This window comes from Mesocricetus auratus, unplaced genomic scaffold, assembly GCF_017639785.1.
Source record: "Mesocricetus auratus isolate SY011 unplaced genomic scaffold, BCM_Maur_2.0 Super-Scaffold_100041, whole genome shotgun sequence".
NCBI classification, from domain to species: Eukaryota; Metazoa; Chordata; class Mammalia; order Rodentia; family Cricetidae; genus Mesocricetus; species Mesocricetus auratus.
In genome coordinates this window covers 9,013,720-9,040,544 of record NW_024429218.1, presented here as the reverse complement: position 1 = coordinate 9,040,544, position 26,825 = coordinate 9,013,720, and the positions used below count along the sequence as shown (strand labels likewise).

At 42.9% G+C, this 26,825-nt stretch overlaps 1 protein-coding gene across 3 annotated transcripts in view; it reads left to right on the top strand.

The window, feature by feature from the left end:
- Positions 1-286: 286 nt before the first annotated feature.
- Positions 287-26,825, top strand: part of Il15 (interleukin 15) — a 70,653-nt gene continuing 44,114 nt past the window's right edge. Inside the window, exon 1 of one of the 3 annotated variants that reach the window (XM_040734841.1) lies at positions 287-856. The gene's annotated coding sequence lies outside the window, so the exon portion shown is untranslated. Of the gene's footprint in view, positions 857-1,146; positions 1,290-26,825 lie in introns of those variants that run through there. The other 2 variants (XM_021231611.2, XM_005077725.4) reach the window with 2 other exon arrangements.

Here is a 26,825-nt window from a genome sequence, read left to right as displayed (position 1 = left end):
CCTCATCAATCTCTCCTGCCTGTCTTAAAAGCTCTGGGTAACACAAGCCACTGGAGCTTTTCAGTGATTCATACTGCAGAGCTGAGACCTGAGGCTCCCCTGCTGGACATGTAGTTGACTCCTCATTGGTACAGCCATTCCCAAATTCTAATTTAAAGACACTGCTGTAACCACGCCTGGTTAAAGACAAGTGCAATGTTTTCACTCGACTACATCAGGCTGGAAAAGTAATCCAAAAGGGGTCCATTTAGTGGAAGTTTACTGTCCTAGTCAAAAGTTTCCCAGATAGCGTCTAGTATGAAGAGTTCAGAAACTTCCCTTTTGCGGAGTCTGCAGCAGGTCAAGGGTTGCTCTGGAGGACCGCCCATTCCAGACCCAATCCTCCCGGTGCAGGCTGACTCCAGGTCTCTGGGATTTTCTGGGGGTAGCCTTCCAGCCTCCCTGCAAGGCCAGTTGCTGTAAACTGAACTCAGGCCAGCTCCTGGAGACTTCACAGAAGGCCAAGGCGTTCCAGGACACACAGAGGCTGTGGCCAACTGCCCATGGGGGCCGGCATTGCTCCCTACTCTCAGTTGCCCTTCAGGTTCTGCGCCCTGGGGGCCTGACAGCGGCAGAATCCAGCGGGCACCTGGTGAGGTGGCCCAGGAGCGGGTGCCCCTCCCGCAGCCTCCTCCAGGATGTTGATCTCCGCCTCAGCTTGGACTCTTTTTCTTTCACTTTTCTTTTAGCTGGTGTTGGGACTCCCGAGCTGGAAAGCACACAGGGAAACCGGGGAAACCCCAGCTGATTCGCCCCTCTTACCTCGATTGCTCACACTGGCTGCCACTTCGCACCCTGCAGCCAGAACTCGATGGAGGTACAGATTAGGAGGTGGTGGTGGATCAACAATGGAATTTTTCCCGAAAGCCTACGCCCGGGGCCCCTCCCAGCTCTGGCTCTGCTCAGGCACCCTTCTCCCCACCAGCTGTGGGCCAAACCGCCCCGCCCTCTTGACCGAGGCTTCAGTACTCAGTGGCACTGTATGCAGAGTGTTTTCCTTCTGTCCAGCGGTTCTTCTCCGGGGTTCTCCTCTACATCCTCCCCGGTCCTCTTGCGAGCCTCTCCAGCTCGCTGAGCCCCGCAGTTTGAGGTGCACTTCGCTCCGCGCTGCAGGGACCTGGCCAGGGCAGGCCCACGGGGAGCAACGCGTCTGTCTGCCCCCGCCCAGCTGGAGAGTTGGACGAAGACTGGATCCTGAAGCTTGGAAGGCTGAGTTCTCCGTCTAACTGAGCTCAGAGAGGTCAGGAAAGGTACCAGCGCTTCTCTCCTTGCCACATTCCCTTTCCAAACTTCCGCCGGCCCTCGTGAATGGATGCGTGTTTGGACTCTCTCTCCCCCTTTGCAAATATCACCTCTTCCTTGATGAAGATGCGTCTTCTAGGGAAAGAAATGTGCAGAGATGGTCATAGACCTGGGTCTGTGCTAGCGAACAACTTAACTCGAATCACCTGAAGCTTAGTTGTCTGTCTGTAATGCCAGATGGAAGGGAAGCGATGCTGGAAAATTGTCCTGAAATCAAATCCGTACTCACGGGGGTTTTAGATGAAAACCCGGCTAACTTTTTCAAGTGGTGTTGAGACTGCAAGAATGCAAAGCTCAGAAGAATGTCTCTAGCTCCTGCATTTAAGGTTACGCAGTGTAAACACTGCAAACCATGCAGGTCCCTGAGTCTTAGCAGAGTCAGAGTGGAAATGGAAACAAAGTGACTGTAACTGTTTTCCAAGGATGATTTTAAATTGATTTCTGATACTCTCACTATTGGCAGGTCTCTTCCAGTGACTATCATTCACCCTTTTGCTTTAACAGGGGAGGGAGGTCAGATTGAACTGGCTGGGTTCTCCAAGTTGATTTGGTAAATCATCAGATTAGTAAGATTAGCCATCTTTCTGTGTGGAGGCTGCAAGTTAGATCCTCATGAACACTGAATAATTTAGAGGATTACCGAGGAAACCTGGCGGGGGGGGGGCGACGGGGGGGGGAGGCTTTGTAAGAAAGTAAGCTACTCCAGAAGGAACGTCAATAGAAGTAAAGGACAAGAGACCCGGCGATAGTCATTTGAGGCTTTTAGGGTGAAAAAATAATAAAGCTAGGAGTTTTACTTAAAACGTCAAAGCATCAGAAAGTGCTTCAGGCATGTTTTAAGTGTGTCTGCATGCCCTGATGCTATGCTTCTCTTTTCTCCTCTGGGAATTTGCAGTCTGACTCGCATGGGTCCCCTTGCCTTGTGATCTGTTTAGAAGCATGATAGTGGGTAGGTTTGCCCCAGCTGTGGTCTCTGACAAGCTTTGCACAGGTTGGATATTATTGCTGGGGGTAGCTTTACAGTGTGGTGGGAAAACAGCTTCTGGTTGGAATTTTCCAATAGATTGCTGGTGGGTTTAAGGAAAAATACTATGCTACCTTCTTATTTAAATCTTGTTCCAATTATAGGAAATGTCAGTAACTGTATTGCATGCTATAAAATTTGTCAGTGGCACAAAATTTTACAAACTAATTTTAAAGTTAAAAAATGACTTAAGATTATTGAAACAGAATTTGGAGACTAAAGAATTTTGACCTTGGTAAAGACTCCAGCCAAGGTGTGCTGCTCTTTGGGAATTTCAGGAGAATTGAAAAAAGAACTCTACAGAAATTTGTAGATTTTCATGAGGGAAATGTTTGCAGGCTAATCAGCTCTATAAACGGGTGTCCTATACAAGCCTTTTGAAACTTTGTAGACTTTAGACCTCTGTCTGGTTTCTTCTGGATGTCTCTGCTTTCATTTTTTGTGTAACTATTCTTCTGAACACTAGTTGATGACAACACAGGAGACACTGTCTTCAGTTCATAACCCAAATTTCCCATAGGAACACAAGTAACGGCCAACAGTTTAAATTCTAAGCTCCAAATATTGTCCTAAGTATACACATGTTTAGAAAGTGTCATAATTGGACATATGTAGCACCCAGTAAATATAAATAATAGTACATAGAGTAATCAGTATGTAAACTAACTCAATAACTTATGCAAAGAAACAGGGCTTGGGAGGGCTGACCTCTTCCAACCCAGACAGACCTCAGATTGCAATGCTGATAAAGAATGAATTATTCCCATTGAATTATTTTCCACAGTTTTACAGTGACAATTACTATTTCATTTGGGCCAATGTTGTGATGATAGACTTTTAGTTTCAAATTACTTCTGTAGCTGACATTATTAATTGTATATTTAAAGATTATAGTCACATAATTAATTTCCTTAGAGAAATTTAAGGTTCCTGAATGAAAATGTCTGCCCTAATGTATGTATATATATATACATATATATATATGTTTTGTGATAATAACTCATAATGAACAAATCTGGATTGATTTCTATATCTGAATCCCTCCACTTGTCATTCCATCCATCCAAGTAGGAAGGTAGGACTCAAAGAGAGAATAGAGAAGAAGTTTCTCCCATTACATCAAGGCTGAGGATGCGATGGCTGATCTTTGCGATGGCTTCTTTAGAAGGCCTAATGTGGTAGGCTTGGCAAGGAACCATGTTCCCTCTCTTGCCTCAATATTAGCTCTTACATGCCTCTGTTCAGTGGTTCTGGCAACAGCAAGAGATGGCTACAACTCAACATTTCATGTGGCTAGTGATACCTTTGCTTGATGGGAAAAAATTCTCTAGAGGTGTTGAGACAAAACTAGTGGGAGAACTGGAATACAATTAAATGATAATTGTTCTGTTTTGTGTTTCAGCTAGCTAATGTCCAAATGACATACGCATGTGTATATGCATTTATTTACATATCTTATAGGTTTGTGTGTGTGTGTGTGTGTGTGTGTATGTGTGTGTGTGTGTAGGGCTATTTTAAACTGTATTTGGATTTTATTGAATAGAAAAGCAAGGTTAGCCTGACTTGAGATACTGAAGTAAAAATTGTTTAACAACGTTTTCAGAAGGAATCAAATGTGAACCTGAAAGTAACTAACCAGAAGGCTTTGGTGCCTCCCGCACCATGTTGGCGGGTCATAGGCACAGCCCCATTGAATTCTAATGCATTCCGTGTTTATTCCTACTGTATGAAAAAGGGAAAGAGTGGTGCTGCACCCTTCCATGTGGAGTAGGATCCAGCTAGGGAGACATTGTCCATGTGGAGTAGAGTCCAGCTAGGGAGACGTTGTCCATGTGAGTAGGGTCCAGCTAGGGAGACATTGTCCATGTGGAGTAGGGTCCAGCTAGGGAGACATTGTCCATGTGGGGTACAGTCCAGCTAGGGAGACGTTGTCCATGTGAGTAGGGTCCAGCTAGGGAGACATTGTCCATGTGGAGTAGAGTCCAGCTAGGGAGACGTTGTCCATGTGAGTAGGGTCCAGCTAGGGAGACATTGTCCATGTGGAGTAGGATCCAGCTAGGGAGACATTGTCCATGTGGAGTAGAGTCCAGCTAGGGAGACATTGTCCATGTGGGGTACAGTCCAGCTAGGGAGACATTGTCCATGTGAGTAGGATCCAGGTAGGGAGACATTGTCCATGTGGGTAGGGTCCAGCTAGGGAGACATTGTCCATGTGGGTAGGGTCCAGCTAGGGAGACACTGTCCATGTGGAGTAGGATCCAGGTAGGGAGACATTGTCCATGTGAGTAGGATCCAGCTAGGGAGACATTATCCATGTGGAGTAGGGTCCAGCTAGGGAGACATTGTCCATGTGGGGTACAGTCCAGCTAGGGAGACATTGTCCATGTGGGTAGGATCCAGCTAGGGAGACATTGTCCATGTGGAGTAGAGTCCAGCTAGGAAGACACTGTCCATGTGGAGTTGGATCCAGCTAGGGAGACATTGTCCATGTGGAGTAGGACCCAGCTAGGGAGACATTGTCCATGTGGAGTAGGACCCAGCTAGGGAGACATTGTCCATGTGGAGTAGAGTCCAGCTAGGGAGACATTGTCCATGTGAGTAGGATCCAGGTAGGGAGACATTGTCCATGTGGAGTAGGGTCCAGCTAGGGAGACATTGTCCATGTGGGGTACAGTCCAGCTAGGGAGACATTGTCCATGTGGAGTAGGGTCCAGCTAGGGAGACATTGTCCATGTGGAGTAGGGTCCAGCTAGAGAGATGTTGACCATGTAGAGCAGGGTCCAGCTAAGGAGACATTGACCATGTGGAGTAGGGTCCAGCTAGGGAAACGTTGGCCATGTGGAGTAGGGTCCAGCTAGGGAGACATTGTCCATGTGAGTAGGGTCCAGCTAGGGAGACGTTGACCATGTAGAGCAGGGTCCAGCTAAGGAGACATTGACCATGTGGAGTAGGGTCCAGCTAGGGAGACATTGACCATGTGGAGTAGGGTCCAGCTAGGGAGACATTGGCCTACTTAGGATCCAGCTGAGGTTAAGACTGACTCTATCAATGCTGTGTTTTGTGGGTTTCATACACTTTATGTTCAGTGCAATGAGAAATAAAAACACAAGTCTGTGCCAGGAAGCTGGCATTGGCCATCATCATTTGAGTAATGATTTTGCTTTATATTAAACAATGCTATCTTTCTAAAGTGTTCCTTCAGGCCAGCAAAGTGACTTGTGGAGTCAAGAAGCTGGCCACATAAGCCTGAGACTTGAGTTCAAACCATGGAGCCCATGTAAATGTTGAAAGAGAACCCAATCCATGAAGTTGCCCTCTGACCTCACACATGTGCCTCCTACTCCATTGTGCATACATACACAAGGATACTAAAAGTTAATTGAGTGAAAGGTATCCAGTGCTGGGGTCAGATTAGAGAAGTGAGGGTATTTAGTTATTTCTATTGTCCATGTCTATACACATTTTCCTGGAGCTAGAGTGCTTGTGTGCATGGGCTTTAAGTGTTTTATCCCACCGATGGGTAGAGCACTACAGAGAAGCAATGTGATGGTGATCTATGTATCTGAGTGTAAATATGTGTGCTTTCTCTAAATGTTCATTTTTTCTATGTATTCAGAGGCTGCAGAACACATTAGAAAGATGATATAGATGATCTTGCCAAATGAAGAAACAGAAACTGAAAATGATCAAGGGTGGTGCTGGGGGAATGGATGAATACAGAATTGGTGGGGGAAGGGAGCTGTTTTCATTGTTGTGACACAGAAAGAGGCCCTGAGAAGTCCTTGTTGTTCAATAACACTGAGTCATATTTCTTGATAGATGGTTTACTCTTATACTTTCTACCTGAAATGTACAAAACAAAACAGCCCTTGAGAACTCATGACTAAGCTCTGAGATGACCAAGGAACATTCCCTTCATTGAAAATCTTCATAGTTAAATGTATGTTTTTCTAATTTTGTTTTGTGTTTATGTTAGATATAGGTGTGTGTGTGTGTGTGTGTGTGTGTGTGTGTGTGTGTGTGTATGTGTGTGTGTGTGTGTTGGGGGTAGGTAATTCTTCAGGCATCCATCATTTATTTTCTCTTGAGACAGCATTTTCATAGGCCTGGAATTCATTAGTAGGGATGGGCTGGTTGACCAGTAAGCTGTAGAGATCTGCCCTCTTCTGCCAGCATTGGTCAGATTATATCACTTTTTTGAGATGTATGTTCTGGGGTCAAATTCAGGTTTTCAGGCCTGTAGGCAAATACTCAGTAACTGAACAATCCTTTCTCCAGCCCTATTGTTTCCAACTTTTGTTTTTACCTCTATATAACAAAAATAAGTACATGAAATTAAAACTAATTATTATCATTAACACATTTTTTATTCAAAACTACTCCTTTGGGGCTGTTTTTAATATTCTTAATGCATAACTCAAAAAGCATGAGGACTTTTAATAAGTAAGAACTAGGCATAAAACTAAGTTCATATTGGGAATACCGACAAGCAGTGGGCAAGACAAAAATGTCAATGCTTTGATTAGAGCCATTTTTCTATATGAGCATTTCCCCTGGAGCATCAAGGTACTTGGTGAGACTCTGGGTGGGAAAGGGGTGTGTCTTTCTTTGCAAAAGAAGAGAAAGGTAATCATGAAAAGGGTAAAGGGAAAGGAGAATTAAGGCTCCTTTGTACACAGTAGGTGTGGCTTTTTAGTTCCTTTAGAACCTTGTGCCTTCCTCCCCTTTATCACGTCATAGGATACTCAAGAGAGCTCTGATCTAGTTCAGTCTTATCTTCATACCCCCTTGGGGGGAGAAAGCTTCTGGATTATCAGGCAGAGTAGGGGCATGAAAGAATCTAGTTTGATTGCTGTGGAGGGTCCCCTGGTGACTAATAGAACTGAGTGCCTGTAGGACTTGAATACATAATGCTTTCTCATCAAATCCCATAGACCTAGCTCCCACCATGTAGCCTCTACTCTTCCATGTATTTGCCATCCATCATACTTCAAATGTTATGTCTAGGTGAATCCTTGAGTGCTGTGTTCAGTGAGAAATGTTGTTTCAAAAAACAAGGTGGAAAATGATTGAAGAAGATATCTGATATTCATCTCTGATTTCCACATACATGTGCACACTCAGGCTTGAACACACACACACACACACACACACACACACACACATACACCAATAGGACAGTGTATTCTTTATGCCTAGCCAAGAGCTGGCTACAGGGTTGATTTGTATTAACTTCACTAAGAGCTAACCACATCACCCAAGAGTTTAACAGCTAAACAAGGCTATTTGGAAGTAGGGGACAGAGAAGTCATATAAGGCAATGAGATCAATATTTTAGGAAAATCATCTGGGATCGAATTATTGATGGAAAGGACAAATTAGAGCTAAAGAAATCATCCAGAATTTCAAGTAGCTAATTTAAGTACACAGTCTTTTGCCTATTTTCACTCAAGGACATAGCTCTATTCTAGATACCCTTTCTCTCCATCTTTCCCTGCCTTCTTTCTTCCTAATGGACCTTTCCTATTGCATGTGTCCTAATTTTCCTTTTAAGAAAAAAAATAGCCTGATGTTTTTTGTTATATTTCTTTCCACCATAGCTGGTATTTATCCTACCATATAGAAAAATCTCAAACTTAGCTGAAGTTTCCCTATTCTTAGACTCTTTTGTACAAACTGGAATTTTATGCTGTTTTGTGAGAAGACTTCTCCTGTGGAGATGCAACACACACACACACACACACACACACACACACACACACACACACACACACCTACTCTTGCCAGATATGAAGCTCACAACTGCCCAAACTATACATACTGCCAAAATCCCACTTCTTAAGATTGAGATTACTTACAGAAATATAGGTAAGGGGTTACTTATAGAAGCAAAAATCACTCAAAGACAGCTACACTACCGAAGCTCACTTCAACATGGGTGACAGCTCACAAAATCTCAACAAAAGGTGACAGCCTACTCAACTCAAAGGGCTGAAGAGTGCCCTTTCCAGGTAGCTCAGTTGAACTGAGCCTCTTCCAGGTACTACACATAGTTTCTGCTTCTTCCAGGCAGCTGGTCTAATCTGTTTTGCAGCTAGACTTTTCTTAGAGTAACTCTCTATAGTCTTAATTGTTTATTCTGGGAGGGAAGAGCCTAAAGAGTCTGGTGAGCTTCAGGGATTTCCTGAAGCTTTTAAGTTGTTTCCTTTTTATCTTAAGGAGAGCCCCTGGAAGACAGATGGTTCGCATCTGTGAGGAAACTGCTCCACACAGCATGCCCACTTCTCTGAAAGTGAACCTCAACTGCTAAAGATTCAAAGAATCTAGGAATAGTTACCTCCACAGGCTAGGACTTGTGGTTCCTCGCTTGTGTCCTTCCCTACCCTAACACCATCCTTACCTTTGTATTACCTCACCATCAACTGTTTCACTCTTTAACTAGTTGTTTACTTCTCAATATGCAGATATAAGAAAGTCTGAGTGCTGGGTCCTTAAACTTGGTCTCTACTTGGGCTTCCTCTCCTGGTGATCTCATCCTGACTCATGGATTTTAATGCTTTCAAGGGCTGATGACTCATAAGTTTATGCCTCTAGTCATGACCTACTGCATGAACTCCAGACTCATATTCAAAGTCTGTCCATCATCCCCGATTAGATGTTTAATACATTAGATTCTCAACTTTATTCCTTAATCTACCTGTCCCAGAGTCCTTCCTATGCTATTTGGTGACAACTCCATCCTTTAAGTTCTGTAAATAACCAACAAGTAAGTATGTATGAGTTATATTTAAGTTACTGTTTTTCTCATGCCCACTCTGACTTTGCGACCAGATTACTTAGCCATGCCTTTGAATGGCATCCAATATCTAAATGATAGTAATGATGGACTTTGAGCCTCTTTGCCATCTCCTGCCTATGGCTTACTAAGTCACTGTCTGTAGCTCAGGCTTGAAGCTTTTAAATTAGATCTTTAAATTATGAATACATATATTTCATATGCTGTTTGTTTCCTGAGTGCTAAGATCTCTGACCTAAAAAGACAGCCACTTTCTCCTGTCTCCAATGCACAGTGGTATGATATAAACAGAACAATTAACAATAGTTAGCTCCATTTACAATCAAGGAGAAGAAAGGCTGTGATAGCCAGGAGTCCATAGCAATTCTAAAGCAAACCAGGCCTGTTTCCTCATTTCTCTCGGCCCTCAAAGCAGAAAGTGTGTCTGATTAAAAAAGCTCAGATTTGTTCCCAGAGTGTTAGAACACAGTCCAAGGATGGAGCCCGGTAAAGGCAATTCTGAGTGAATGTGAGAAAACTCCATTAAAATAAGACTTGTAATCTCAGTTTCTTCAGAGCACAGAATTATTCTTGGAATGTACTTTTGTACCCTTCCCAGGTTTGGCAGATAGGAGTGAGTTTTCTTCAGCTGTTCTTATTCATATGCTTCTATAGCAATGCAGGTTTTTGCCACGTGTAGCTCATCCTTGTATTTGTATACTTTATTCAGGTGTCTCCTCATAACCCTCATAGTATAAACTGTCCAATGCTCTGAATAAAGTTGGCCATTGCATGAGACTTTAGTCTGCTTCATATTTAGGCCTTGTTCTCCCAGGTTCAAGCAACCAATTAAAGTGGTAAATACCAGAGAATAGTTCCTTTGGCTTTTGGCTTCACTCTGGATATTTGGCTCCTTGGGCCTTTTCTCTTCTTTCCCTACAAAATAGCTCACATTTTCAATTAAGTTGTATACTTCCTTCTTTTAGGCTTAGGCTGCCTGTACACTCTTTATGTAATTGCTAGTATTCTGTTTTTGCGTTTAAGGTTAAATATCTTTAAAACTTTGGGGTTTCCTTTAAGTTTATATTAATGTCCATTCCATTGAGAAAAAAAAATTCTAAGTACAACTCCCCAGTCTGGCATCCCTTTACTTTGTCTATGAATCAGAATGTCAAAGAGAGAGCCCATAAGGTGTTTTGGAGCTCTTTAGACCAGCTAGCAAGATTGCAAGATGTAACCTTAAAACTTTCTCAGGCCTTAAAAAGAGATTCAGATATACAAGTGACTTGATCTTTAACCTGAAGTTATGTTGTTCTAGTGAACCTCAAATTTGATCTTTGACCCAAGACCATATGTTTCTTTGAGAATTTGTTGCTGTCTAGATAAGCAAGGAGGAAAATAGGAAAATCAGTTTTATTTCTAACTTGGCAAGTATGTTGTTTCTGAAATAGAACATCATGTAGTTCATGCTAGACTGGTCTTGATCAACCTGCTCTGACTCTCCAGTGTTGTAATTACAATGATGGCCCATCACAGCCAGCTTGAAACTTTAGTATATCTCTGGCCCTGTATTCAGTCTAAGCAGCTAAATTCACCCAATGGTCACTTTCAGAAGTCTATTTTGTTCGTTCAATATTATTGTAGGCCACAAAGCTTCCAATAACATTCTGTAGTGTAATGTAGCATGAGTTGTCCTTTCTTTAGGCACCAGGACAAAGACATCACCACCTCACCAGTCTTTACTAACAGTGTCTTTGTCTTGTCTTAGCTGTCTACTACTTGATCTATCAATTTTACTATAATTAATTGCTATATAAATTGCTACCATAAACTTAGTGTTATAAAATTTTAAAAAAATATTGTCTTGGGGTTAAAGATTTGGATAAGGGACAGTGGTGATGCTTTCTCCTCTCCTTCAATACCAACATCCTCAGCAGTGTGGGTCCCTTATGGTCACAAGGTCATCTGTATAGAGCATCATATCTGTTGCTGGTCCTATGCTTGATTGACTTGGTTGTTCTCCACAAAGCTTTTCCCCCTGGCTGGGTGAAATGTCCTGACATCGTGTGGATTTGAGAATTTCAGGGTTTGTTTCATTGTTGATTTTAGTTGAAAAAAATGCTTTTTACAATGTATTCTTCTCCTGGTTTCTGCTCTTAGATCCATTGCACCTCTTCCCCCACCCAGCTCAACTCTCTTTCTTTCCTTACAAAGCAAACAGACAGGCAAACAAACAAGCCAAACACCACAAATCAGAACTTTCTTAAAAGTAAAGACACAAGAAACACACACATATAAGACCCATAGAAACACAACATTGGAGACTATAATATACAAGCCAAAGACCACTAAGACCCAAAATGCCCAAACAAAGCAATATGAAACAAAACATCTACAGAAATACCACTGAGTTCATATTGAGTTGACTATATGACCTGCTGTTAAGTGTGTTAGATATAACAATTGAATAAAACTAACCTTTTCCTTTGCAAATGGGTATCAGTTGTAGAAGCTTTTGGGTTAGGAGTGGGAGCCCATGTCCACTTTACATAATGTTCAACACCTGTAAGACAGGAAGTAGAAGCTGCCAGTAAGTAAGGACTGGGAATTCAGTTTTGATCGACACACTTTTATCATTCTTCTGGGGGAAAAGAACTTATAAGGCCATCGTCTACTCAGTATTAGAGGATATAGACATCATCTCTTGATGAGTAGACTGACATGCATAACCACAGGCTGGAAGCCATTGCTTTATGGTAGCTATTTCTGGAAATTACATTCCACAAAGGGTTCTTTTCAACGTCTTCCTCTGTTTTCTCCTCTAAGTAAAAACCAAAGTCAATTACAATTCTGGTACCCTTAGTATCTTATCTATTCCTCTTTTTCATGGTTCACTAATTTATTAATACAGATACCTTTTCTACTTGTCAGCCATAATGCTGTGCTCTTGCCTAAGAACCTTTGCACTTGCTGTTATTTTTTGCCTAGAATTCTCTTATCGGAGATGTGCCCACTCTTGGTTGCCTCCTTTGGGCTTGACTCAAGTGCTCCATTTATACAGAGAGTTCTGTAATTGGCAATCTTCAAACTGTGTGCTAGGAGCAGTCCCTGCTCCACCCCTCTGTACCTCTGTTGCAGTCTAACACAGCCCAGTTGGTAATATTTCTGAAACTCAAAAGGTCCGTTGGAATTGGAAACACAGGGCTAGCTTTCAGGTTTCTAAAAGTTAGACGGTATCTCATGATGCAAGTGGCAACAATGAAACTTATTCAGATACCAATTTATAAGTGAACTTGTTCAGATACCAACTCAGAAGCAATATCTGTTCATGTTTGAGTGATTGATAAGGTGCAGAGAAATATTCAGTTTTTATAGCTTTATTTATGTTCATAAAAAGTAACTGGACTACGTGAGATTTATTTAAGGACTTGTGAACAATTGTCTTCTTGTGTTACAACATAAACTGTAATGGAGCACGTATTTTTGTTGTTGACTTTTTTGTTTCAGAACTGTATGCATGGAAAAAGCTTCAGCTCATACTTAATTTAATAGAAATGTATTCATGTAGCTTCTCCTCTCAGGTACACAGGATGATTAGAGCTGTGATGATGATTGGAAGGGCTGACCCTGGGGGGACAGTGAATCCTTATATACCTGCCACCTTGCCTACAAGAGCTAAGTGTCTGAGAAAACGCGTTCAGCTAGACTTGACTCAGTGTGAATTATCCCTGATCAGATCATGTGGTTGTTGAGAGTTCTTCCCAACATACTCGCTATTTTCAGGGTCAACTAGTGAAATGAAGTTTCCTTGGAGGCTGATTTGACCCAGAATACATGTAAAATACTTGGATTTGTTATTAGAAATGTGAATGTTTTAGAATTGAGGAAACCTATCAGAACCAACCCAGGAGTGTTTAATATTTTATGCCTTGTTTTTAAGGTTTAGAGTGGGCAATTTTGCAATTTCAAAGAAAACGTTTTTGTAAATGAAAGGAACTGAAATACGACACACTCCAATCTTTAAATTCATTCAAACAGGAGTCTTTTTGTTTTCTTAATTCTAGTTGCCAAGTATTTTAGAAACAATTTAGCATAAGAGGATAAGAGAAGTTTAAAAAATATATACACTGTTAGCATATATTTTATCTTGTGTCTCCTCTCAAAAATAAAAAAAAATCAAATATAGTCTTAGTATTATTATATCACTTCTAAGTGTGAGTCTAATGATTAGATTTACAAATCTGTATTTCATAGTTTTAAACACTACTCTTGTAAAGCAATGTCTTAGTGGTTGCTTGTGAAGAAGCCTGAGACATGGTTTTGCTGATATCTTTGCTTGACTTGGCATGAATATATTTATCTTATTAACCTTGGCCTTTCTTAACCCCAGCCACTGTTATTTACCACATAGACCTACAAGCCAAAGATTCTAATTCTGGAATACTAATAGCAGGGCAGAAGTTCTGCTGTAAAACTGCCTGTGCACTGTTGTGTCCTTGTTCAGGGTTCTTTGCCAGGGTATGTAACAGACACAAGTGACCGTGAAACTCTCCAGAGATGTATTATATAATGGAGAGGCTAATAGTTGTGTATCTAGAGTTGAGTATTCTTTGTGTAAAATGAATGACTTTACACAAATTGTTTCCTTTCCCATCCAGGAATAAGGGCATGCACCCCTCTCTGAGCATGCACCTTTTACTGGACATGCACCCTTCTCTGGACATGCACCCCTCTCTGAGCATGCACCCCTCTCTGGGCATGCACCCCTCGCTGAGCATGCACCCCTCTCTGGGCATACACCCCTCGCTGAGCATGCACCCCTCTCTGAGCATGCACCCCTCTCTGGGCATACACCCCTCTCTGGGCATACACCCCTCTCTGAGCATGCACCCCTCTCTGAGCATGCACCCCTCTCTGGGCATACACCCCTCTCTGGGCATACACCCCTCTCTGGGCATACACCCCTCTCTGAGCATACACCCCTCTCTGAGCATGCACCCCTCTCTGAGCATGCACCCCTCTCTGAGCATGCACCCCTCTCTGGGCATGCACCCCTCTCTGGGCATACACCCCTCGCTGAGCATGCACCCCTCTCTGAGCATGCACCCCTCTCTGGGCATGCACCCCTCTCTGGGCATACACCCCTCTCTGAGCATGCACCCCTCTCTGAGCATGCACCCCTCTCTGGGCATACACCCCTCTCTGGGCATACACCCCTCTCTGAGCATGCACCCCTCTCTGAGCATGCACCCCTCTCTGGGCATACACCCCTCTCTGGGCATACACCCCTCTCTGGACATGCACCCCTCTCTGAGCATGCACCCCTCTCTGGGCATACACCCCTCTCTGGGCATACACCCCTCTCTGGGCATACACCCCTCTCTGAGCATACACCCCTCTCTGAGCATGCACCCCTCTCTGAGCATGCACCCCTCTCTGGGCATACACCCCTCTCTGGGCATACACCCCTCTCTGAGCATGCACCCCTCTCTGAGCATGCACCCCTCTCTGGGCATACACCCCTCTCTGGGCATACACCCCTCTCTGGGCATACACCCCTCTCTGAGCATACACCCCTCTCTGAGCATGCACCCCTCTCTGAGCATGCACCCCTCTCTGAGCATGCACCCCTCTCTGGGCATGCACCCCTCTCTGGGCATGCACCCCTCTCTGGGCATACACCCCTCTCTGAGCATGCACCCCTCTCTGAGCATGCACCCCTCTCTGAGCATGCACCCCTCTCTGGGCATACACCCCTCTCTGAGCATGCACCCCTCTCTGAGCATGCACCCCTCTCTGAGCATGCACCCCTCTCTGGGCATGCACCCCTCTCTGAGCATGCACCCCTCTCTGGGCATACACCCCTCTCTGAGCATGCACCCCTCTCTGGGCATGCACCCCTCTCTGAGCATGCACCCCTCTCTGAGCATGCACCCCTCTCTGGGCATACACCCCTCTCTGAGCATGCACCCCTCTCTGAGCATGCACCCCTCTCTGGGCATGGATTATTTCATGCAACATCTTGTTCTCCTGGCATATGTCTGGTTCTTCTGCCTAACACACACCTGATCCAGTGGTCTTTAGGCTTCCTAGGGGAACATTTCTAAAAGCTTCCAAGACTGGGCTGTGAATCTTTCATTCTTAACCCATTTGGTAAATATTTCCATACATTTCTTTCTCCTCCATAGTGCCAAAGACCTTAATAAACTCTCTCAACTCACGAGGGCTAATTTCATGCACTTAACTTAAGAACACTGTTCAGGTGACCTGATGAGTGCTCCCAGACAGAAAGTGGTAGAAATGGGGGTGAACTTGGGTTTCACTTTAGATTCTACATTTTTAATATGAAGACTATTATTTGCTAGTAGATCCACTGATAACGATTAGCAACAAGTACAAAAATGTAAAGAAAGCCGGGCGTTGGTGGCGCACGCCTTCAATCCCAGCACTCGGGAGGCACAGGCAGGCAGAGCTCTGTGAGTTCGAGGCCAGCCTGGTCTACAAGAGCTAGTTCCAGGACAGCCTCCAAAGCCACAGAGAAACCCTGTCTTGAAAAACCAAAAAAAAAATGTAAAGAAGAAGAGAATATAAAATTTCATAATTTGTAGATGAAAGCCATGCAGAACAACATACCACTAAAATTTATTAGAGAGTTCAGCAAGTTTACCGGAGAGGTGTAAAAAATAAGACATTTTCCAATAGTGAATTATCATTAGCTAGAATAATACATTAGTAAAACAAATCAGACAGATTTCCACAGTTGGGACATATTCTCCACAATAAATTTTGGTTTGTTTGAGGCATAAATAGATGATTCAGAGTAAGAAATCCTATCAGTGCATTCTTAGGAGTGCAAAAAAAGCTAAAGTCAAGCTCCAAGGGAACAATGAACATGGTCCTTCAGAACTGGAGAGCTGTATGCATAGAAAAAATATAACAAATATTGGATTTAATACAGAAATATGAAAAATATTCCTGGGATGTGATGAGAAATAGAACATTAGTTTATTTTTATATATTATTTTTTCTTTAGAAACAATCATTTTACATATCAATCTCCCCGTTCCCTCTCCTTCCCATCCTCCTATGTCCTCGACCAACCCTCCTAACCCATCCCCCACCTGTTCCCCAAGGATGATGAGGCCTCCCATGGGGGAATCATCAAAATCTGTCACATCATTTGGGGGAGGGCCTAGGCCCTCTTCTGTGTTTCTGGGCTAAAATAGTATCCCTCCATAAGGAACGGGCTCCCAAAGTCCATTTTTGCACTAGGCATAAATAGTGGTTCCACTGTTAGAGGTTGCATAGACTGCCCAGGCCACCTAACTAGCACCCACATTCAGAGGGCTTGGTTTGGTCCAATGCTGGTTCCCCAGATTTGCTACTGGGGTCCTTGTGTTCTTACTAGGTCAGGTCAGCTAGTTCTGTAGGTTTCTCCAGCAAGATCTTGACTCCTCTGCTCATTCCTCCTCCCTGTCTACAACTGGATTCCAGGAGTATGTCTCAGTGCTTAGCTGTGGGTGCTCTGCTTCTGCTTCCAGTCAGCCACTGGATGAAGGTTCTAGGATGGCAATTAACGTAGTCATCAGTCTCATTATAGGGGAAGGCATCAAAGGCGGCCTCTCCACTAGTGCCTAGATTCTTAGTAGGGGTCATCTTTGTGACTCTCTGAACATTTCCCTAGTGCCAGATTTCTCTTTAAACCTATCCTGGCTCCCTCTATTGAGGTATCTCCTTTCTTGCTCTCCTCTGTTCCTCCCCTGTCTCAGTCTTTCTGATCCCTCTTGTTCTCCTCCCCCTCCTCTTCTCACCCTCTCTTTTTCTTACCTCCCTCCCCTTTCCCTTTCCCCCACCCCAGCCCCATGCTCCCAATTTGCTCAAGAGTTCTCAGTTTATCCTTAAAATAAGTGCTGAAGACAGCGATAACAGAACCTTCAGATGCAATATTCATGGTGTGCTAAATAGTACAAAAATGAGACTGTAGTAGCTTTAGGTCTAGTGTCAGGGAGGAAGGGTGGTGACTGATCTACAGTAAGCTAGGAGAAGGAGGATCATACTGTACCGGTGCCTGGTTCCGATCACCAATGGAGCTATTTTCAAATAATAGATTGTATTCACAGAAGTGTAGTAGCATTTGGTTAATGGCAGTGATGATGTAGGACAGTTGATTCTAATATGTAAAAAAAATTAAAAACCTGCTAATAATCACCCTTTTATATGTAGCCAATCCATGTGGGGTTGCAAGCCCCGTTGTCGTTATTCTGGGTAATTAGGACACTCTGCAGCCACCTTGGAACTGAAGTTAGTGTGGACAAACTGGCATAATGCTCACATATTATTGGTAACTAAGTAAACTCCTAGTAGAAGTTAATTATTTGTGTGTGGAGGGAGGTTCCAAAAAATCGTTTTAAACCCAAACTCTACCTCACTGTATAAATCTAGACAGCGTGTTTAAAATCTGGGTATTTTTTCTGAAGGAAAAAATAAGGTGATAAGACTTTTCCTGGACTGTTTATTCTGATATTCTGGGGAAAGAAAAAAAAACATAGCTAGATTCAGTTTATGCTGTGATAATCAACTGTGACCCCATATATGGTATTTAGACACTGAATTAGAACCACCTCCAATATGATTTCCTTATTTTAAAATAAATTTTCTAAGCTCAGGAAGCTATTCAAAGACAGAACCAAGATTTGCATTCATGTTTCTTGGCTTCCCATCTACTTCATAGTTCTGTTAAAGTCAGGGGGAGATCCAGATTTCATCAAACAGTCTTCAGCTGCAGTGTGATTTGAACTACTATTGTTTTAGTAATTTCATGGCAATGTGGTAGCGTGCACTAGAATATATTAGAAGGGGGTAAACCTTCTCCCATTGTTCACACAACGCATCCAAAGACAGAGAGATTCTGCCTCCTACAAATGAATTCTTGTCATACTAGCAATTGCTAGGGGGATGCTGAACGCTACTCACTTTGAAAGCCGCGGTTGTACGTGAAGGTGATTTCGTATGTTCCGATTTTACGTGGGGCATGGACTCTATAAGACCGTGCTGTAGTCTTTGTTTCTGTTGTTGTTGCCATGACAAACAGTAGAAGGGGGAAAATGTAAGAGTTTATTTTGGCTCATGGTTTAGGCTAAAGTCCATGGCTGAGTGGCTGCAATGTCTCCCAGTCTGTGGCAAGGCAGTACATGATACAAGTGAATGGGAGGGCAGGGATGTGTGTTCATATCAAGGCAGTACATGATACAAGTGAATGGGAGGGCAGGGATGTGTGTTCATATCAAGGCAGTACATGATACAAGTGAATGGGAGGGCAGGGATGTGCGTTCATATCATGGTAGCTGGGAGGCAGAGAGCCTCATATAATAGAGGGGGACCAAACGATCTTTCCAGAGCAATCCCTCAGTCACCTGTCCCGACCCGCAGGACATTCAACGTGGGTCTGGTAGACACCGAGGAGAAAGATGGAGGACAGGGGATACAGGAATGGACGCCAAGACAGGATTCCGATCAAGGCAACAACTTTATTTCATCCCAAAGGGATTTATAAAGGAGAACTGAGGAGGGAAAGGGGGAAGGTGTACTTGGAGCTGAAGGGGCAAGAGGTCAGTGGAAGAGGTGGTCTGCTGTGTTGCCTGGCTACCTTATCTACAGGGCAAGAGGTCAGGGGTAGGATCTTCTATGTTGTTTGCTAACCTGACAGCAGGGTCTGATCCTATCTATTACAATTTACTACTGCTCAGGCCTGTCTCCTGAGGACCTTGTAGTTTTCCAGTTAAGCTACTCTTTAACTGACAGATAAACTGCAGGCCTGTTTCTTGGAATTTGCTTTATGTCAGAAGGGGTGGCAGGGTGGTCTTAGTGTCACATCTTCTCTATGAGTATGTGATACAGCCTAGCTAACTGATGGCTGGAGGTCCCTGACAGTCACCCACTTCTCGCAGCTAGGACCAACTTCCAGAACTCCACCAACTTAACACAACCTATTCAAATACTGATATCAATATAATAAATAATAATTATTGTTCAGGGTCTCCAAGATCCAAATAATTCCCCCAAACTCCACCTCCAAGCACCATTTTCTCAAGGAACCACATGTGGATCATGTGAATCTTTCAGGATATTTTAAGTCCTACGTTGTAAAACAGCCTTTTCAGGCATCCCTGTTCCTAATCTATGTGTGGTTTTTAAGATGTCAGGTTTATTTCCAAGTTATGTTTTTGGTTTTGTTTTGACTTGTTTTCTTGAGGGAGGTACACGTGAATAACTTGCTTCTTGCATCAGGACTGAACTACTGAAAAGAAAAAATTTTGGTACACACAGGTGTGTAGAGATTGTAGCCACCGATAGCATCCTGTGGCCATCACTAGAAGGGGCCACACCTTAGAGTGTAGCAGTATTTGATGATGCCTAGAAGATGCATTTTCTTTATACTGGATCTGAAGAGCATGAGATAAATGATAGAAAACAGAGAACAATTCAAAAGGTAAAAATGCCAATTCTGAGCAGTGATTTAACGCATGCTACTTTGCTAGGGTAATAGTTGGTCCACTGATAACTACTGAACAACAGTAGTTAATGAGACCAATGGAGAGCAGATATAATTATAAATTAAGTCTCCTGTCATGGGGGCCAGTGCTTTACTGGATCTCCCCTAGATAATTTCAAACAACCTCTATAGAGGGTGAAGCAGTGACAAATGACAATGTGGACAATTGACAGTATGCCCAGGTCAGGCAGATGAAAACCAGCAGCCACACTCATCACACAGGAGCTCAGCAGTCTGCTATGCCAACTGGCAAATTTGTTAGTAGAAACAGGCTGGCTCTTAGCAGTTCAGCAAGCTATTGACTTGCTAGTAGACTCTTAGTTCCCTTGATAGGAAGGGTCCCAGCAAGCAGTGCCTTAGACATAAGATGCCTGGCACCACTTCAGGAATTTATGGCTACTCTGTTGATGTAGATATACAATGTAAACCACTCTGTATATTCCACAAGAGGCCACGTATTTGGAATGAGTGGTGTCTGAGGTCTCATTAACCAGAATAATTAAAGTATAGAAGAATGGCAGTCAGTCATGGTGAGACTGTCTATAGACTGAATAGGCACCAAGGGATATTGTGGCTAAAGGACATCAGTGTTTAATAAAGAGCAACTTAGTCCTAGATTGCTTTAGTTGATTGTGTTATTTCTGAGGACTGTGTTAATCCTGCTGCTATGCTTCTGCGGGAGGCAATAGAAAGCTTTGCATTTGGTTATGTGACAGAAGGAGCTGTGCTGTGTCATTAAGCTGTCCTTTCATTTGACTGGATATTATCAGCAGGTAATAGCAAGTACACATCATTACAGTTGTCCTGTGATATTTCCTGAGACAAACAGATGAGGTGTGTCTTCTGTGGTAGTGGTGAGTGATCACACTGAGGTGGTGTCAGTGTGACTGCTACAAATCACAGCGTGCACTTTAGTAGTTAAACAATTATCTCTAGTGGCAGTACTGGAAAAATTGGTTAGTGATGATATGCTGATTTTTATAATGAAGAGTACATTTTATATGGATCTTTCTATATAAATACCAGAAGGAATCAAAAGCGAAGCCTGTATTTTGTATTTATTACATTTCTGTGAACTGTTTATCTTTAACGGCAATTTCCCAAAATTCGGGAAACAGCCTTCCATATCTACTTCTACAGTTTAAAGTGGCATGCATGTATAACCATTTCATCGTATAAAGATACTATGTAAAGGAACGGAGAAGCTCAGAAGTGATCACTATCCAAGTCAAGTGTAGCTAGATTGTTTTGCTTCTGTAATTTACAAATAAACCTGTGGGGGAGAAGAAAACATATATTCTTGAATAGTTAAGACAATGGGCCTTCTTTCTGCCATATCTTTCCACCAAAACGGATGGCATCGTCCCTCTATCATTCTTCCTGAGTCTTTTTTTTACTTGAGGCAGGTTTCTCTGTGTAGCAGTGCTAGCTGTCCTGGAACTAGTTCTGTATTCCAGGCTGGTCTTGAACTCTCAGAGATCTGCCTACCTCTGCCTCCCTAAAGCTTGGGTTACAGGCATGCATCACCACCACCCCGCCTCCTCTCTTGTCTTATTCTTCCAACACTACAGTCCTTATGTTACTTAAAACTTATCTTAGACTATTCACCTCTGAAAACCTCACCATTGCTGCCCCTTCTGCTTTGCTTGAAGGGTTTGCCCATCTCCTGCCGGCATTTGAGAGTCTTTTTAAAGAAGTTTCAATCCTATCTATAAATGTGTCATCTTAGTAGACCATTTTCATCTCAGGTACAAATCTACTTGTTCCTGTTCTTATATCTGATTCACAGTTTATATCAGAATCAACCAAGTCACCATTAGCACTAAAAGAAAAAATATAAAAATAAATAAACACATTCAGTAAAGTGGCAGGATACAAGATTAACTAAAAGAAAAATCAATAGCCCTCCTATATACAGATGAAAAATGGGCTGAGAAGGAAATCAGAGAAACATCATCCTTTACAATGGCCACAAACAACATAAAATATCTTGATGTAGCTCTAACCAAACAAGTAAAAGACCTGTATGACAAGAATTTGAAGTCTTTAAAGAAAGAAATTACAGAAGATATCAGAAAATGGAAAGATCTCCCATGCTCTTGAATAGGTAGGATCAACATAGTAAAAATGGCAATCTGACCAAAAGCAATCTACAGATTCAGTACAATCCCCATAAAAATCCAAGCACAATTCTTCACAGAACTTAAAAGGACAATACTCAACTATATATGGAAAAGCAACAACAAAAAACACCAGGGTAGCCAAAACAACCCTGTACAATAAAGGAACTTCTGAAGCAACACCATCCCTGACCTCAATCTCTACTATAAAGCTATAACAATAAAAACAGCTTGGTATTGGCACAAAAAGATACAGGCAGACCAATGGAATCAAGTGAATACCCTGATATTAACCCACATACTATGGCCACCTGATTTTTGACAAAGAAACTGAATTATACAATGGAAAAAAGGGCATCTTCAACCAATGGTGCTGTCATAATTGAATGTTGACATGTAGAAAATTTCAGATAGATCCATATCTATGCCCATTTACAAAACTTAAGTCCAGATTGATCAAAGTCCTCAATATAGATTCAGCTATACTGAACCTCTTAAAAGCGAAATTGGGAAGTACTCTTGAACGAATTGGCACAAGAGACCACTTCCTGAACATAACACCAGTAGCACAGGCAATTAATAAGTGGGACCTCCTGAAAATAAGAACAGTCAACAAGACAAAACATCAGAATGGGAAAATATCTTCAAACAACTCCACATCTGACAGAGGGCTGATCTCCAAAATATACAAAGAATTCAATAAACTAGTCACCAAAACATCAAATAAGCTAATTAAAAAGTGGGGTACAAAACTAAATAGGGAATCCTCAATAGAGAAATCTCAAATGGCTTGAAGACACTTAAGAAAGTGTTCAACATCCTTCACCATCAGGTAAATGCACATCAAAACAACTCTGAGATTCCATCTTACACCGGCCAGAATGACTAAAATCAAAACACCAAAGATATTCTATGTTGAAGAGGATGTGGAGAAAGGGGAACACTCCTACATTGCTGGTGGGAATGCAAACTTGTACAGTCACTTTAGAAAATCAGTATGGCCATTTCTCAGGAAAATGGAAATCAGTTTACTTTAAGATCCAGCAATTCCACTCTTAGGCATATACCCAAAGGATACACATTCATACCACAAGGACATCTGTTCCACTATGTTCATAACAGCATTGTTTGTAATAGCCAGAATCTAGAAGCAACCTAGATGCCCCCAACCAAAGAATGGATAACGAAAGCATGGTACATTTACACAATGGAGTACTACTCAGCAGTAAAATCAATGAAATCTTTAAATTCTCAGGCAAATGGTTGGAACTAGAAGAAACCATCATTGGTGACATAACCCAGTCACAGAAAGAAAAATATGGTATGTACTCTTGTTATGCCAAGTTCATGAGACCCTAAAGGAAGACCACCAAGGAGCCTACTCACTGATGCAAACAAATAAGATTTAATGTTAAGTTACAAGCCTCGGCAGGTAGTTGCAGGAAAGGATGCCTAACATCAGTTACAAGGTGTTTTTGGTGGAAAAAAAACTGCAAGCAAGGTGGTATGTGCCTTGGCTGTTCAGGATTAGGTAAGAGTAGGTGACCTTTGGATTCATTGGCATGGGTTAGGGGAATTTCAAAATTGTTACTATCAGTTGCCCACATGGACAGTTGTGATGTGAAGATGTTATTTAGCAAAACTAGTCATTGCCTGACCACCCAGATAGGGACACTTTGTTCAGGGTGGGCACAGTTTGGGTACTCCTTGCAACTGTTTATGGTTCCTTGACTAGTGTTGAATCAGCCTTGTGCCAAGAAGGGAGTTTCTCATGATGGCTTTTTCTGAGGATGGAGTTATCCAGCTTACCTTGCTCTTAAATTCTCTCACAAGTGAATATTAGACATAGAAAAAAGGATAATCAACCTACAGTCCCTAGCCCCTGAGAATATAGGAAACAAGGAGGAATCTAAGAGAGACATACATGTACCCCGGAGAAAGGGAAAGGGACAAGATCTGAGCAAATTGGGAGCATGGGGGGGAGTGGGAAGGGAGGTAGGAGAAAGAGGAGGTGAGAAGGGTAGGAGGGAAAAGAACATAAGGGATCAGGAAGGAGGAATTGGGGGGATAATAAAGAAGGAGAGCAAAGACAGAGATACCTTAATGGAAAGAACCATTATGGGTCCAAAGAGAAACATGGCACTAGGGAAAAATCTCTAGGGACCCACAAAGATGACCACAAGTAAGAATCTAAGCAATGGTGGAGAGGCTACCTTAGATGCCCTTCACCTATAACGAGACTGATGACTACCTTAAATGTCATCCTAGAACCTACATCCAGTAGCTGATGGAAGCAGAAGCAGAGATCCACAGCTAAGCACTGTGCTGAACTCCTGGACTCCAATTATAGAGAAGGAGGAGTCATGAGCAATGGGGTCAAGACCATGCTGGGGAAATCCACAGAAACAGCTGACCTGAACAAGTAGGAGCACAGGTACCCCAGTCTGGCAGCTGGGGAACCAGCATAGGACCAAACTATGTCCCTTGAATGTAAGTGTTAGTTTGGGGGGGGGTGCTGGGCAGTGTATGGGGTCTTCAGCGGTGGAACCAGTATTTATTCCTAGTGTGTGAATGAGATTTGGGAGCCTATTGCCTATGGAGGGATACTGTCTCAGCCTAGATACAGAGGAGAGGGCCTAGGTCCTGCCCCAAATGGTGTGACAGACTTTGATGATCCCCCATAAGAGGCCTCACTTTCCCTGTGAATGGATGAGGAGTGGGATGGGGGTTGTTCAGGGGAATGGGAGTATGGGAGGGGCAGGTAACTGGAGTTGGCATATAAAATAAGATTGTTTTTAATTTAAATAAAAATAATAAAGTAAGATTATAGGATGAACATAATAATGGTTTTGGGTGTTCTCTGTGTGCCAAGGCTTGTTTTATGGAGCTTTACACAAATGACCTGAACTGCATAATCATCCTGAGAGGTAGGTGTTAGCACATTCCCAGTTCCACGGATGAAGACATTTTGAATGAACTCACCCAGAGGTATTGCTAGCTGGTAGCTGAGTCAGGTTTCCAACCTACAGCTGTCTGCAGGCAAGTTTTTTCCCAAGCCTGGACCAGTGCTTCCTAGTCTGTCTGCTGTGATGAAAGCCACTGACTCCTCAGTGTCCAGCATGCGGCTACTAACCACATGCAGCTTGTTAGCCCTTGAGATGCAGTTGGTTCCAGTGAGGAAGTAGATGTCTGGTTTCACTCAGTTTGACTTCATTTACTCTCAGTTGGTCACATGGGGTTTGTGGCTACCTTGTTTGACAGCACAGGTCTGTATACTTTGAAGATGTTGCTCACTGGGTTAGGAAACGGAAAACCACACACGGAAAAGATGCGAAGAGAAAGTAATAGCCATTCACCATTTCTAGGGGTTTTCTAACAAAAAACAAAGTGTCCTAACTTTGTTACTGTATTAGGAGTAATAGTGTTCAGTTAAATGTATTTCTCATCTCCTTTGAATGGAAGAGTGCTAGGTTTTCAGAGTGCTAAGTGACAGGGACATGGTCTTCCTTACCAAGCACCACGTAGCCGAGGACCCTTTACACAAAATAACCATTAAATTTCATAGTTGTTTGATAAACAGCTAAACATCTCCTGTCTAACACTTTTAAATGTCTTGCTATTGCTTTCTCACACTTAATGCTAGGGTGCATAGATACATTCATCTGAGACCTTAAACTTCAAAGGGTACCCAGTGCTTTCCAGTTCCTTTCTGTGAATATACACTGCGCTTCGTTTTCTCCATATATTGTCTATTATTTATTTTTATTATTCTCTCTTACTTTCACTATATTTAGTTATCTAGTCCGATCCTGATAGCTTATGCCCATGTTGTCCCAATTCAAGCCCAACTGGTAGATCAGGGGCGGCGGGGGGAGACTACAGTCCATTTAGCCTGCTGTCTAGCCTCCTTCTGGTTCTAAGTGCTTCGAGCTGGAGACTGACGGCTAAGGGAGTGAATTTCTCTTGGACTATCCTCTGGAGGTAACTGTTTCTCTTTGTGGCTAAACAGGGTTGATGACTCCTGGGTGTGTGTGTGTGATCTTCGTTAGGTGGGGGTTCTCCTTTACAGCGGTAGTTAGGCATACTGCGGCCAGTAGGCCCTCAGCTCTCAGTTCCTTCTGTTAGTCCAGCAGCTCATCAGATGGGATTACTTTGGTTTCCTGGGGTGCTGGTTAGTTTTTGTCACCTCAACACAAGCCGGGATCATCTATGAAGAGGGAGCCCCACTGACATCCCCACAGGGCCATCTTCTTTATTAGTGATTGATAGGGGAGGGCTCAGCTCACTGTGGGTGGAACCAGCCCTGGGCAGGAGGCCTGGGTGGTATAAAAATCCATCTAAGCAAGCCATGGAGAAGAGACCAGAAAGCAGTTTTTCTCCATGGCCTCTGTTCTGTCCCTGCCTTAGGTTCCTGCTCCAACTTCTCTTCATGGTGTAGTGTGAATGGAGAACTGAAATAAACAATGTCCAATCCAAGATGCTTTTGGTCATGGTCTTTATCAGAGCAATAGGAACCACGGGGAAACACTCCCGGTTTTGTTGAGAAGCACTGGAGGCAAAGCCTTCATTTCTTCCCCCATTTACTCCTTTCTGTAGGGCAAATCAATCATCCTGTTGAGCATGTGGTATAAGTTGTATAAGTCAGCTGTGGATATTATAACAGAAATCTAGAGAATTAGGGCTTTAAACAATGTTTCTTCCAGTTCTGGAGGCTGGGGATTGTAGGAACATGAGACCAGCTGCTTTGTTTTCTGATAAGGGATGGTTGTCATCTTGCCATGACCTTACATGGTAGGGGAAGGAAGGAGACAGAAAGGGATAGGGGTGGGGGTGGAGGGGTGTGTGGGGTGAGTAGATAGCATTTGTGAGACAACTATTCCTCTATTATGGATGGTGACCTTGAATGGTGACCTCAGTCTGCCTTTCATCTTCTCCTTGGTATTTAGTCTTCCTTATGTGGTCCAGAGATGAGGTCTTGGAGTGGGCTGCTGGTGTTAGGTGTTAAATGGGAGA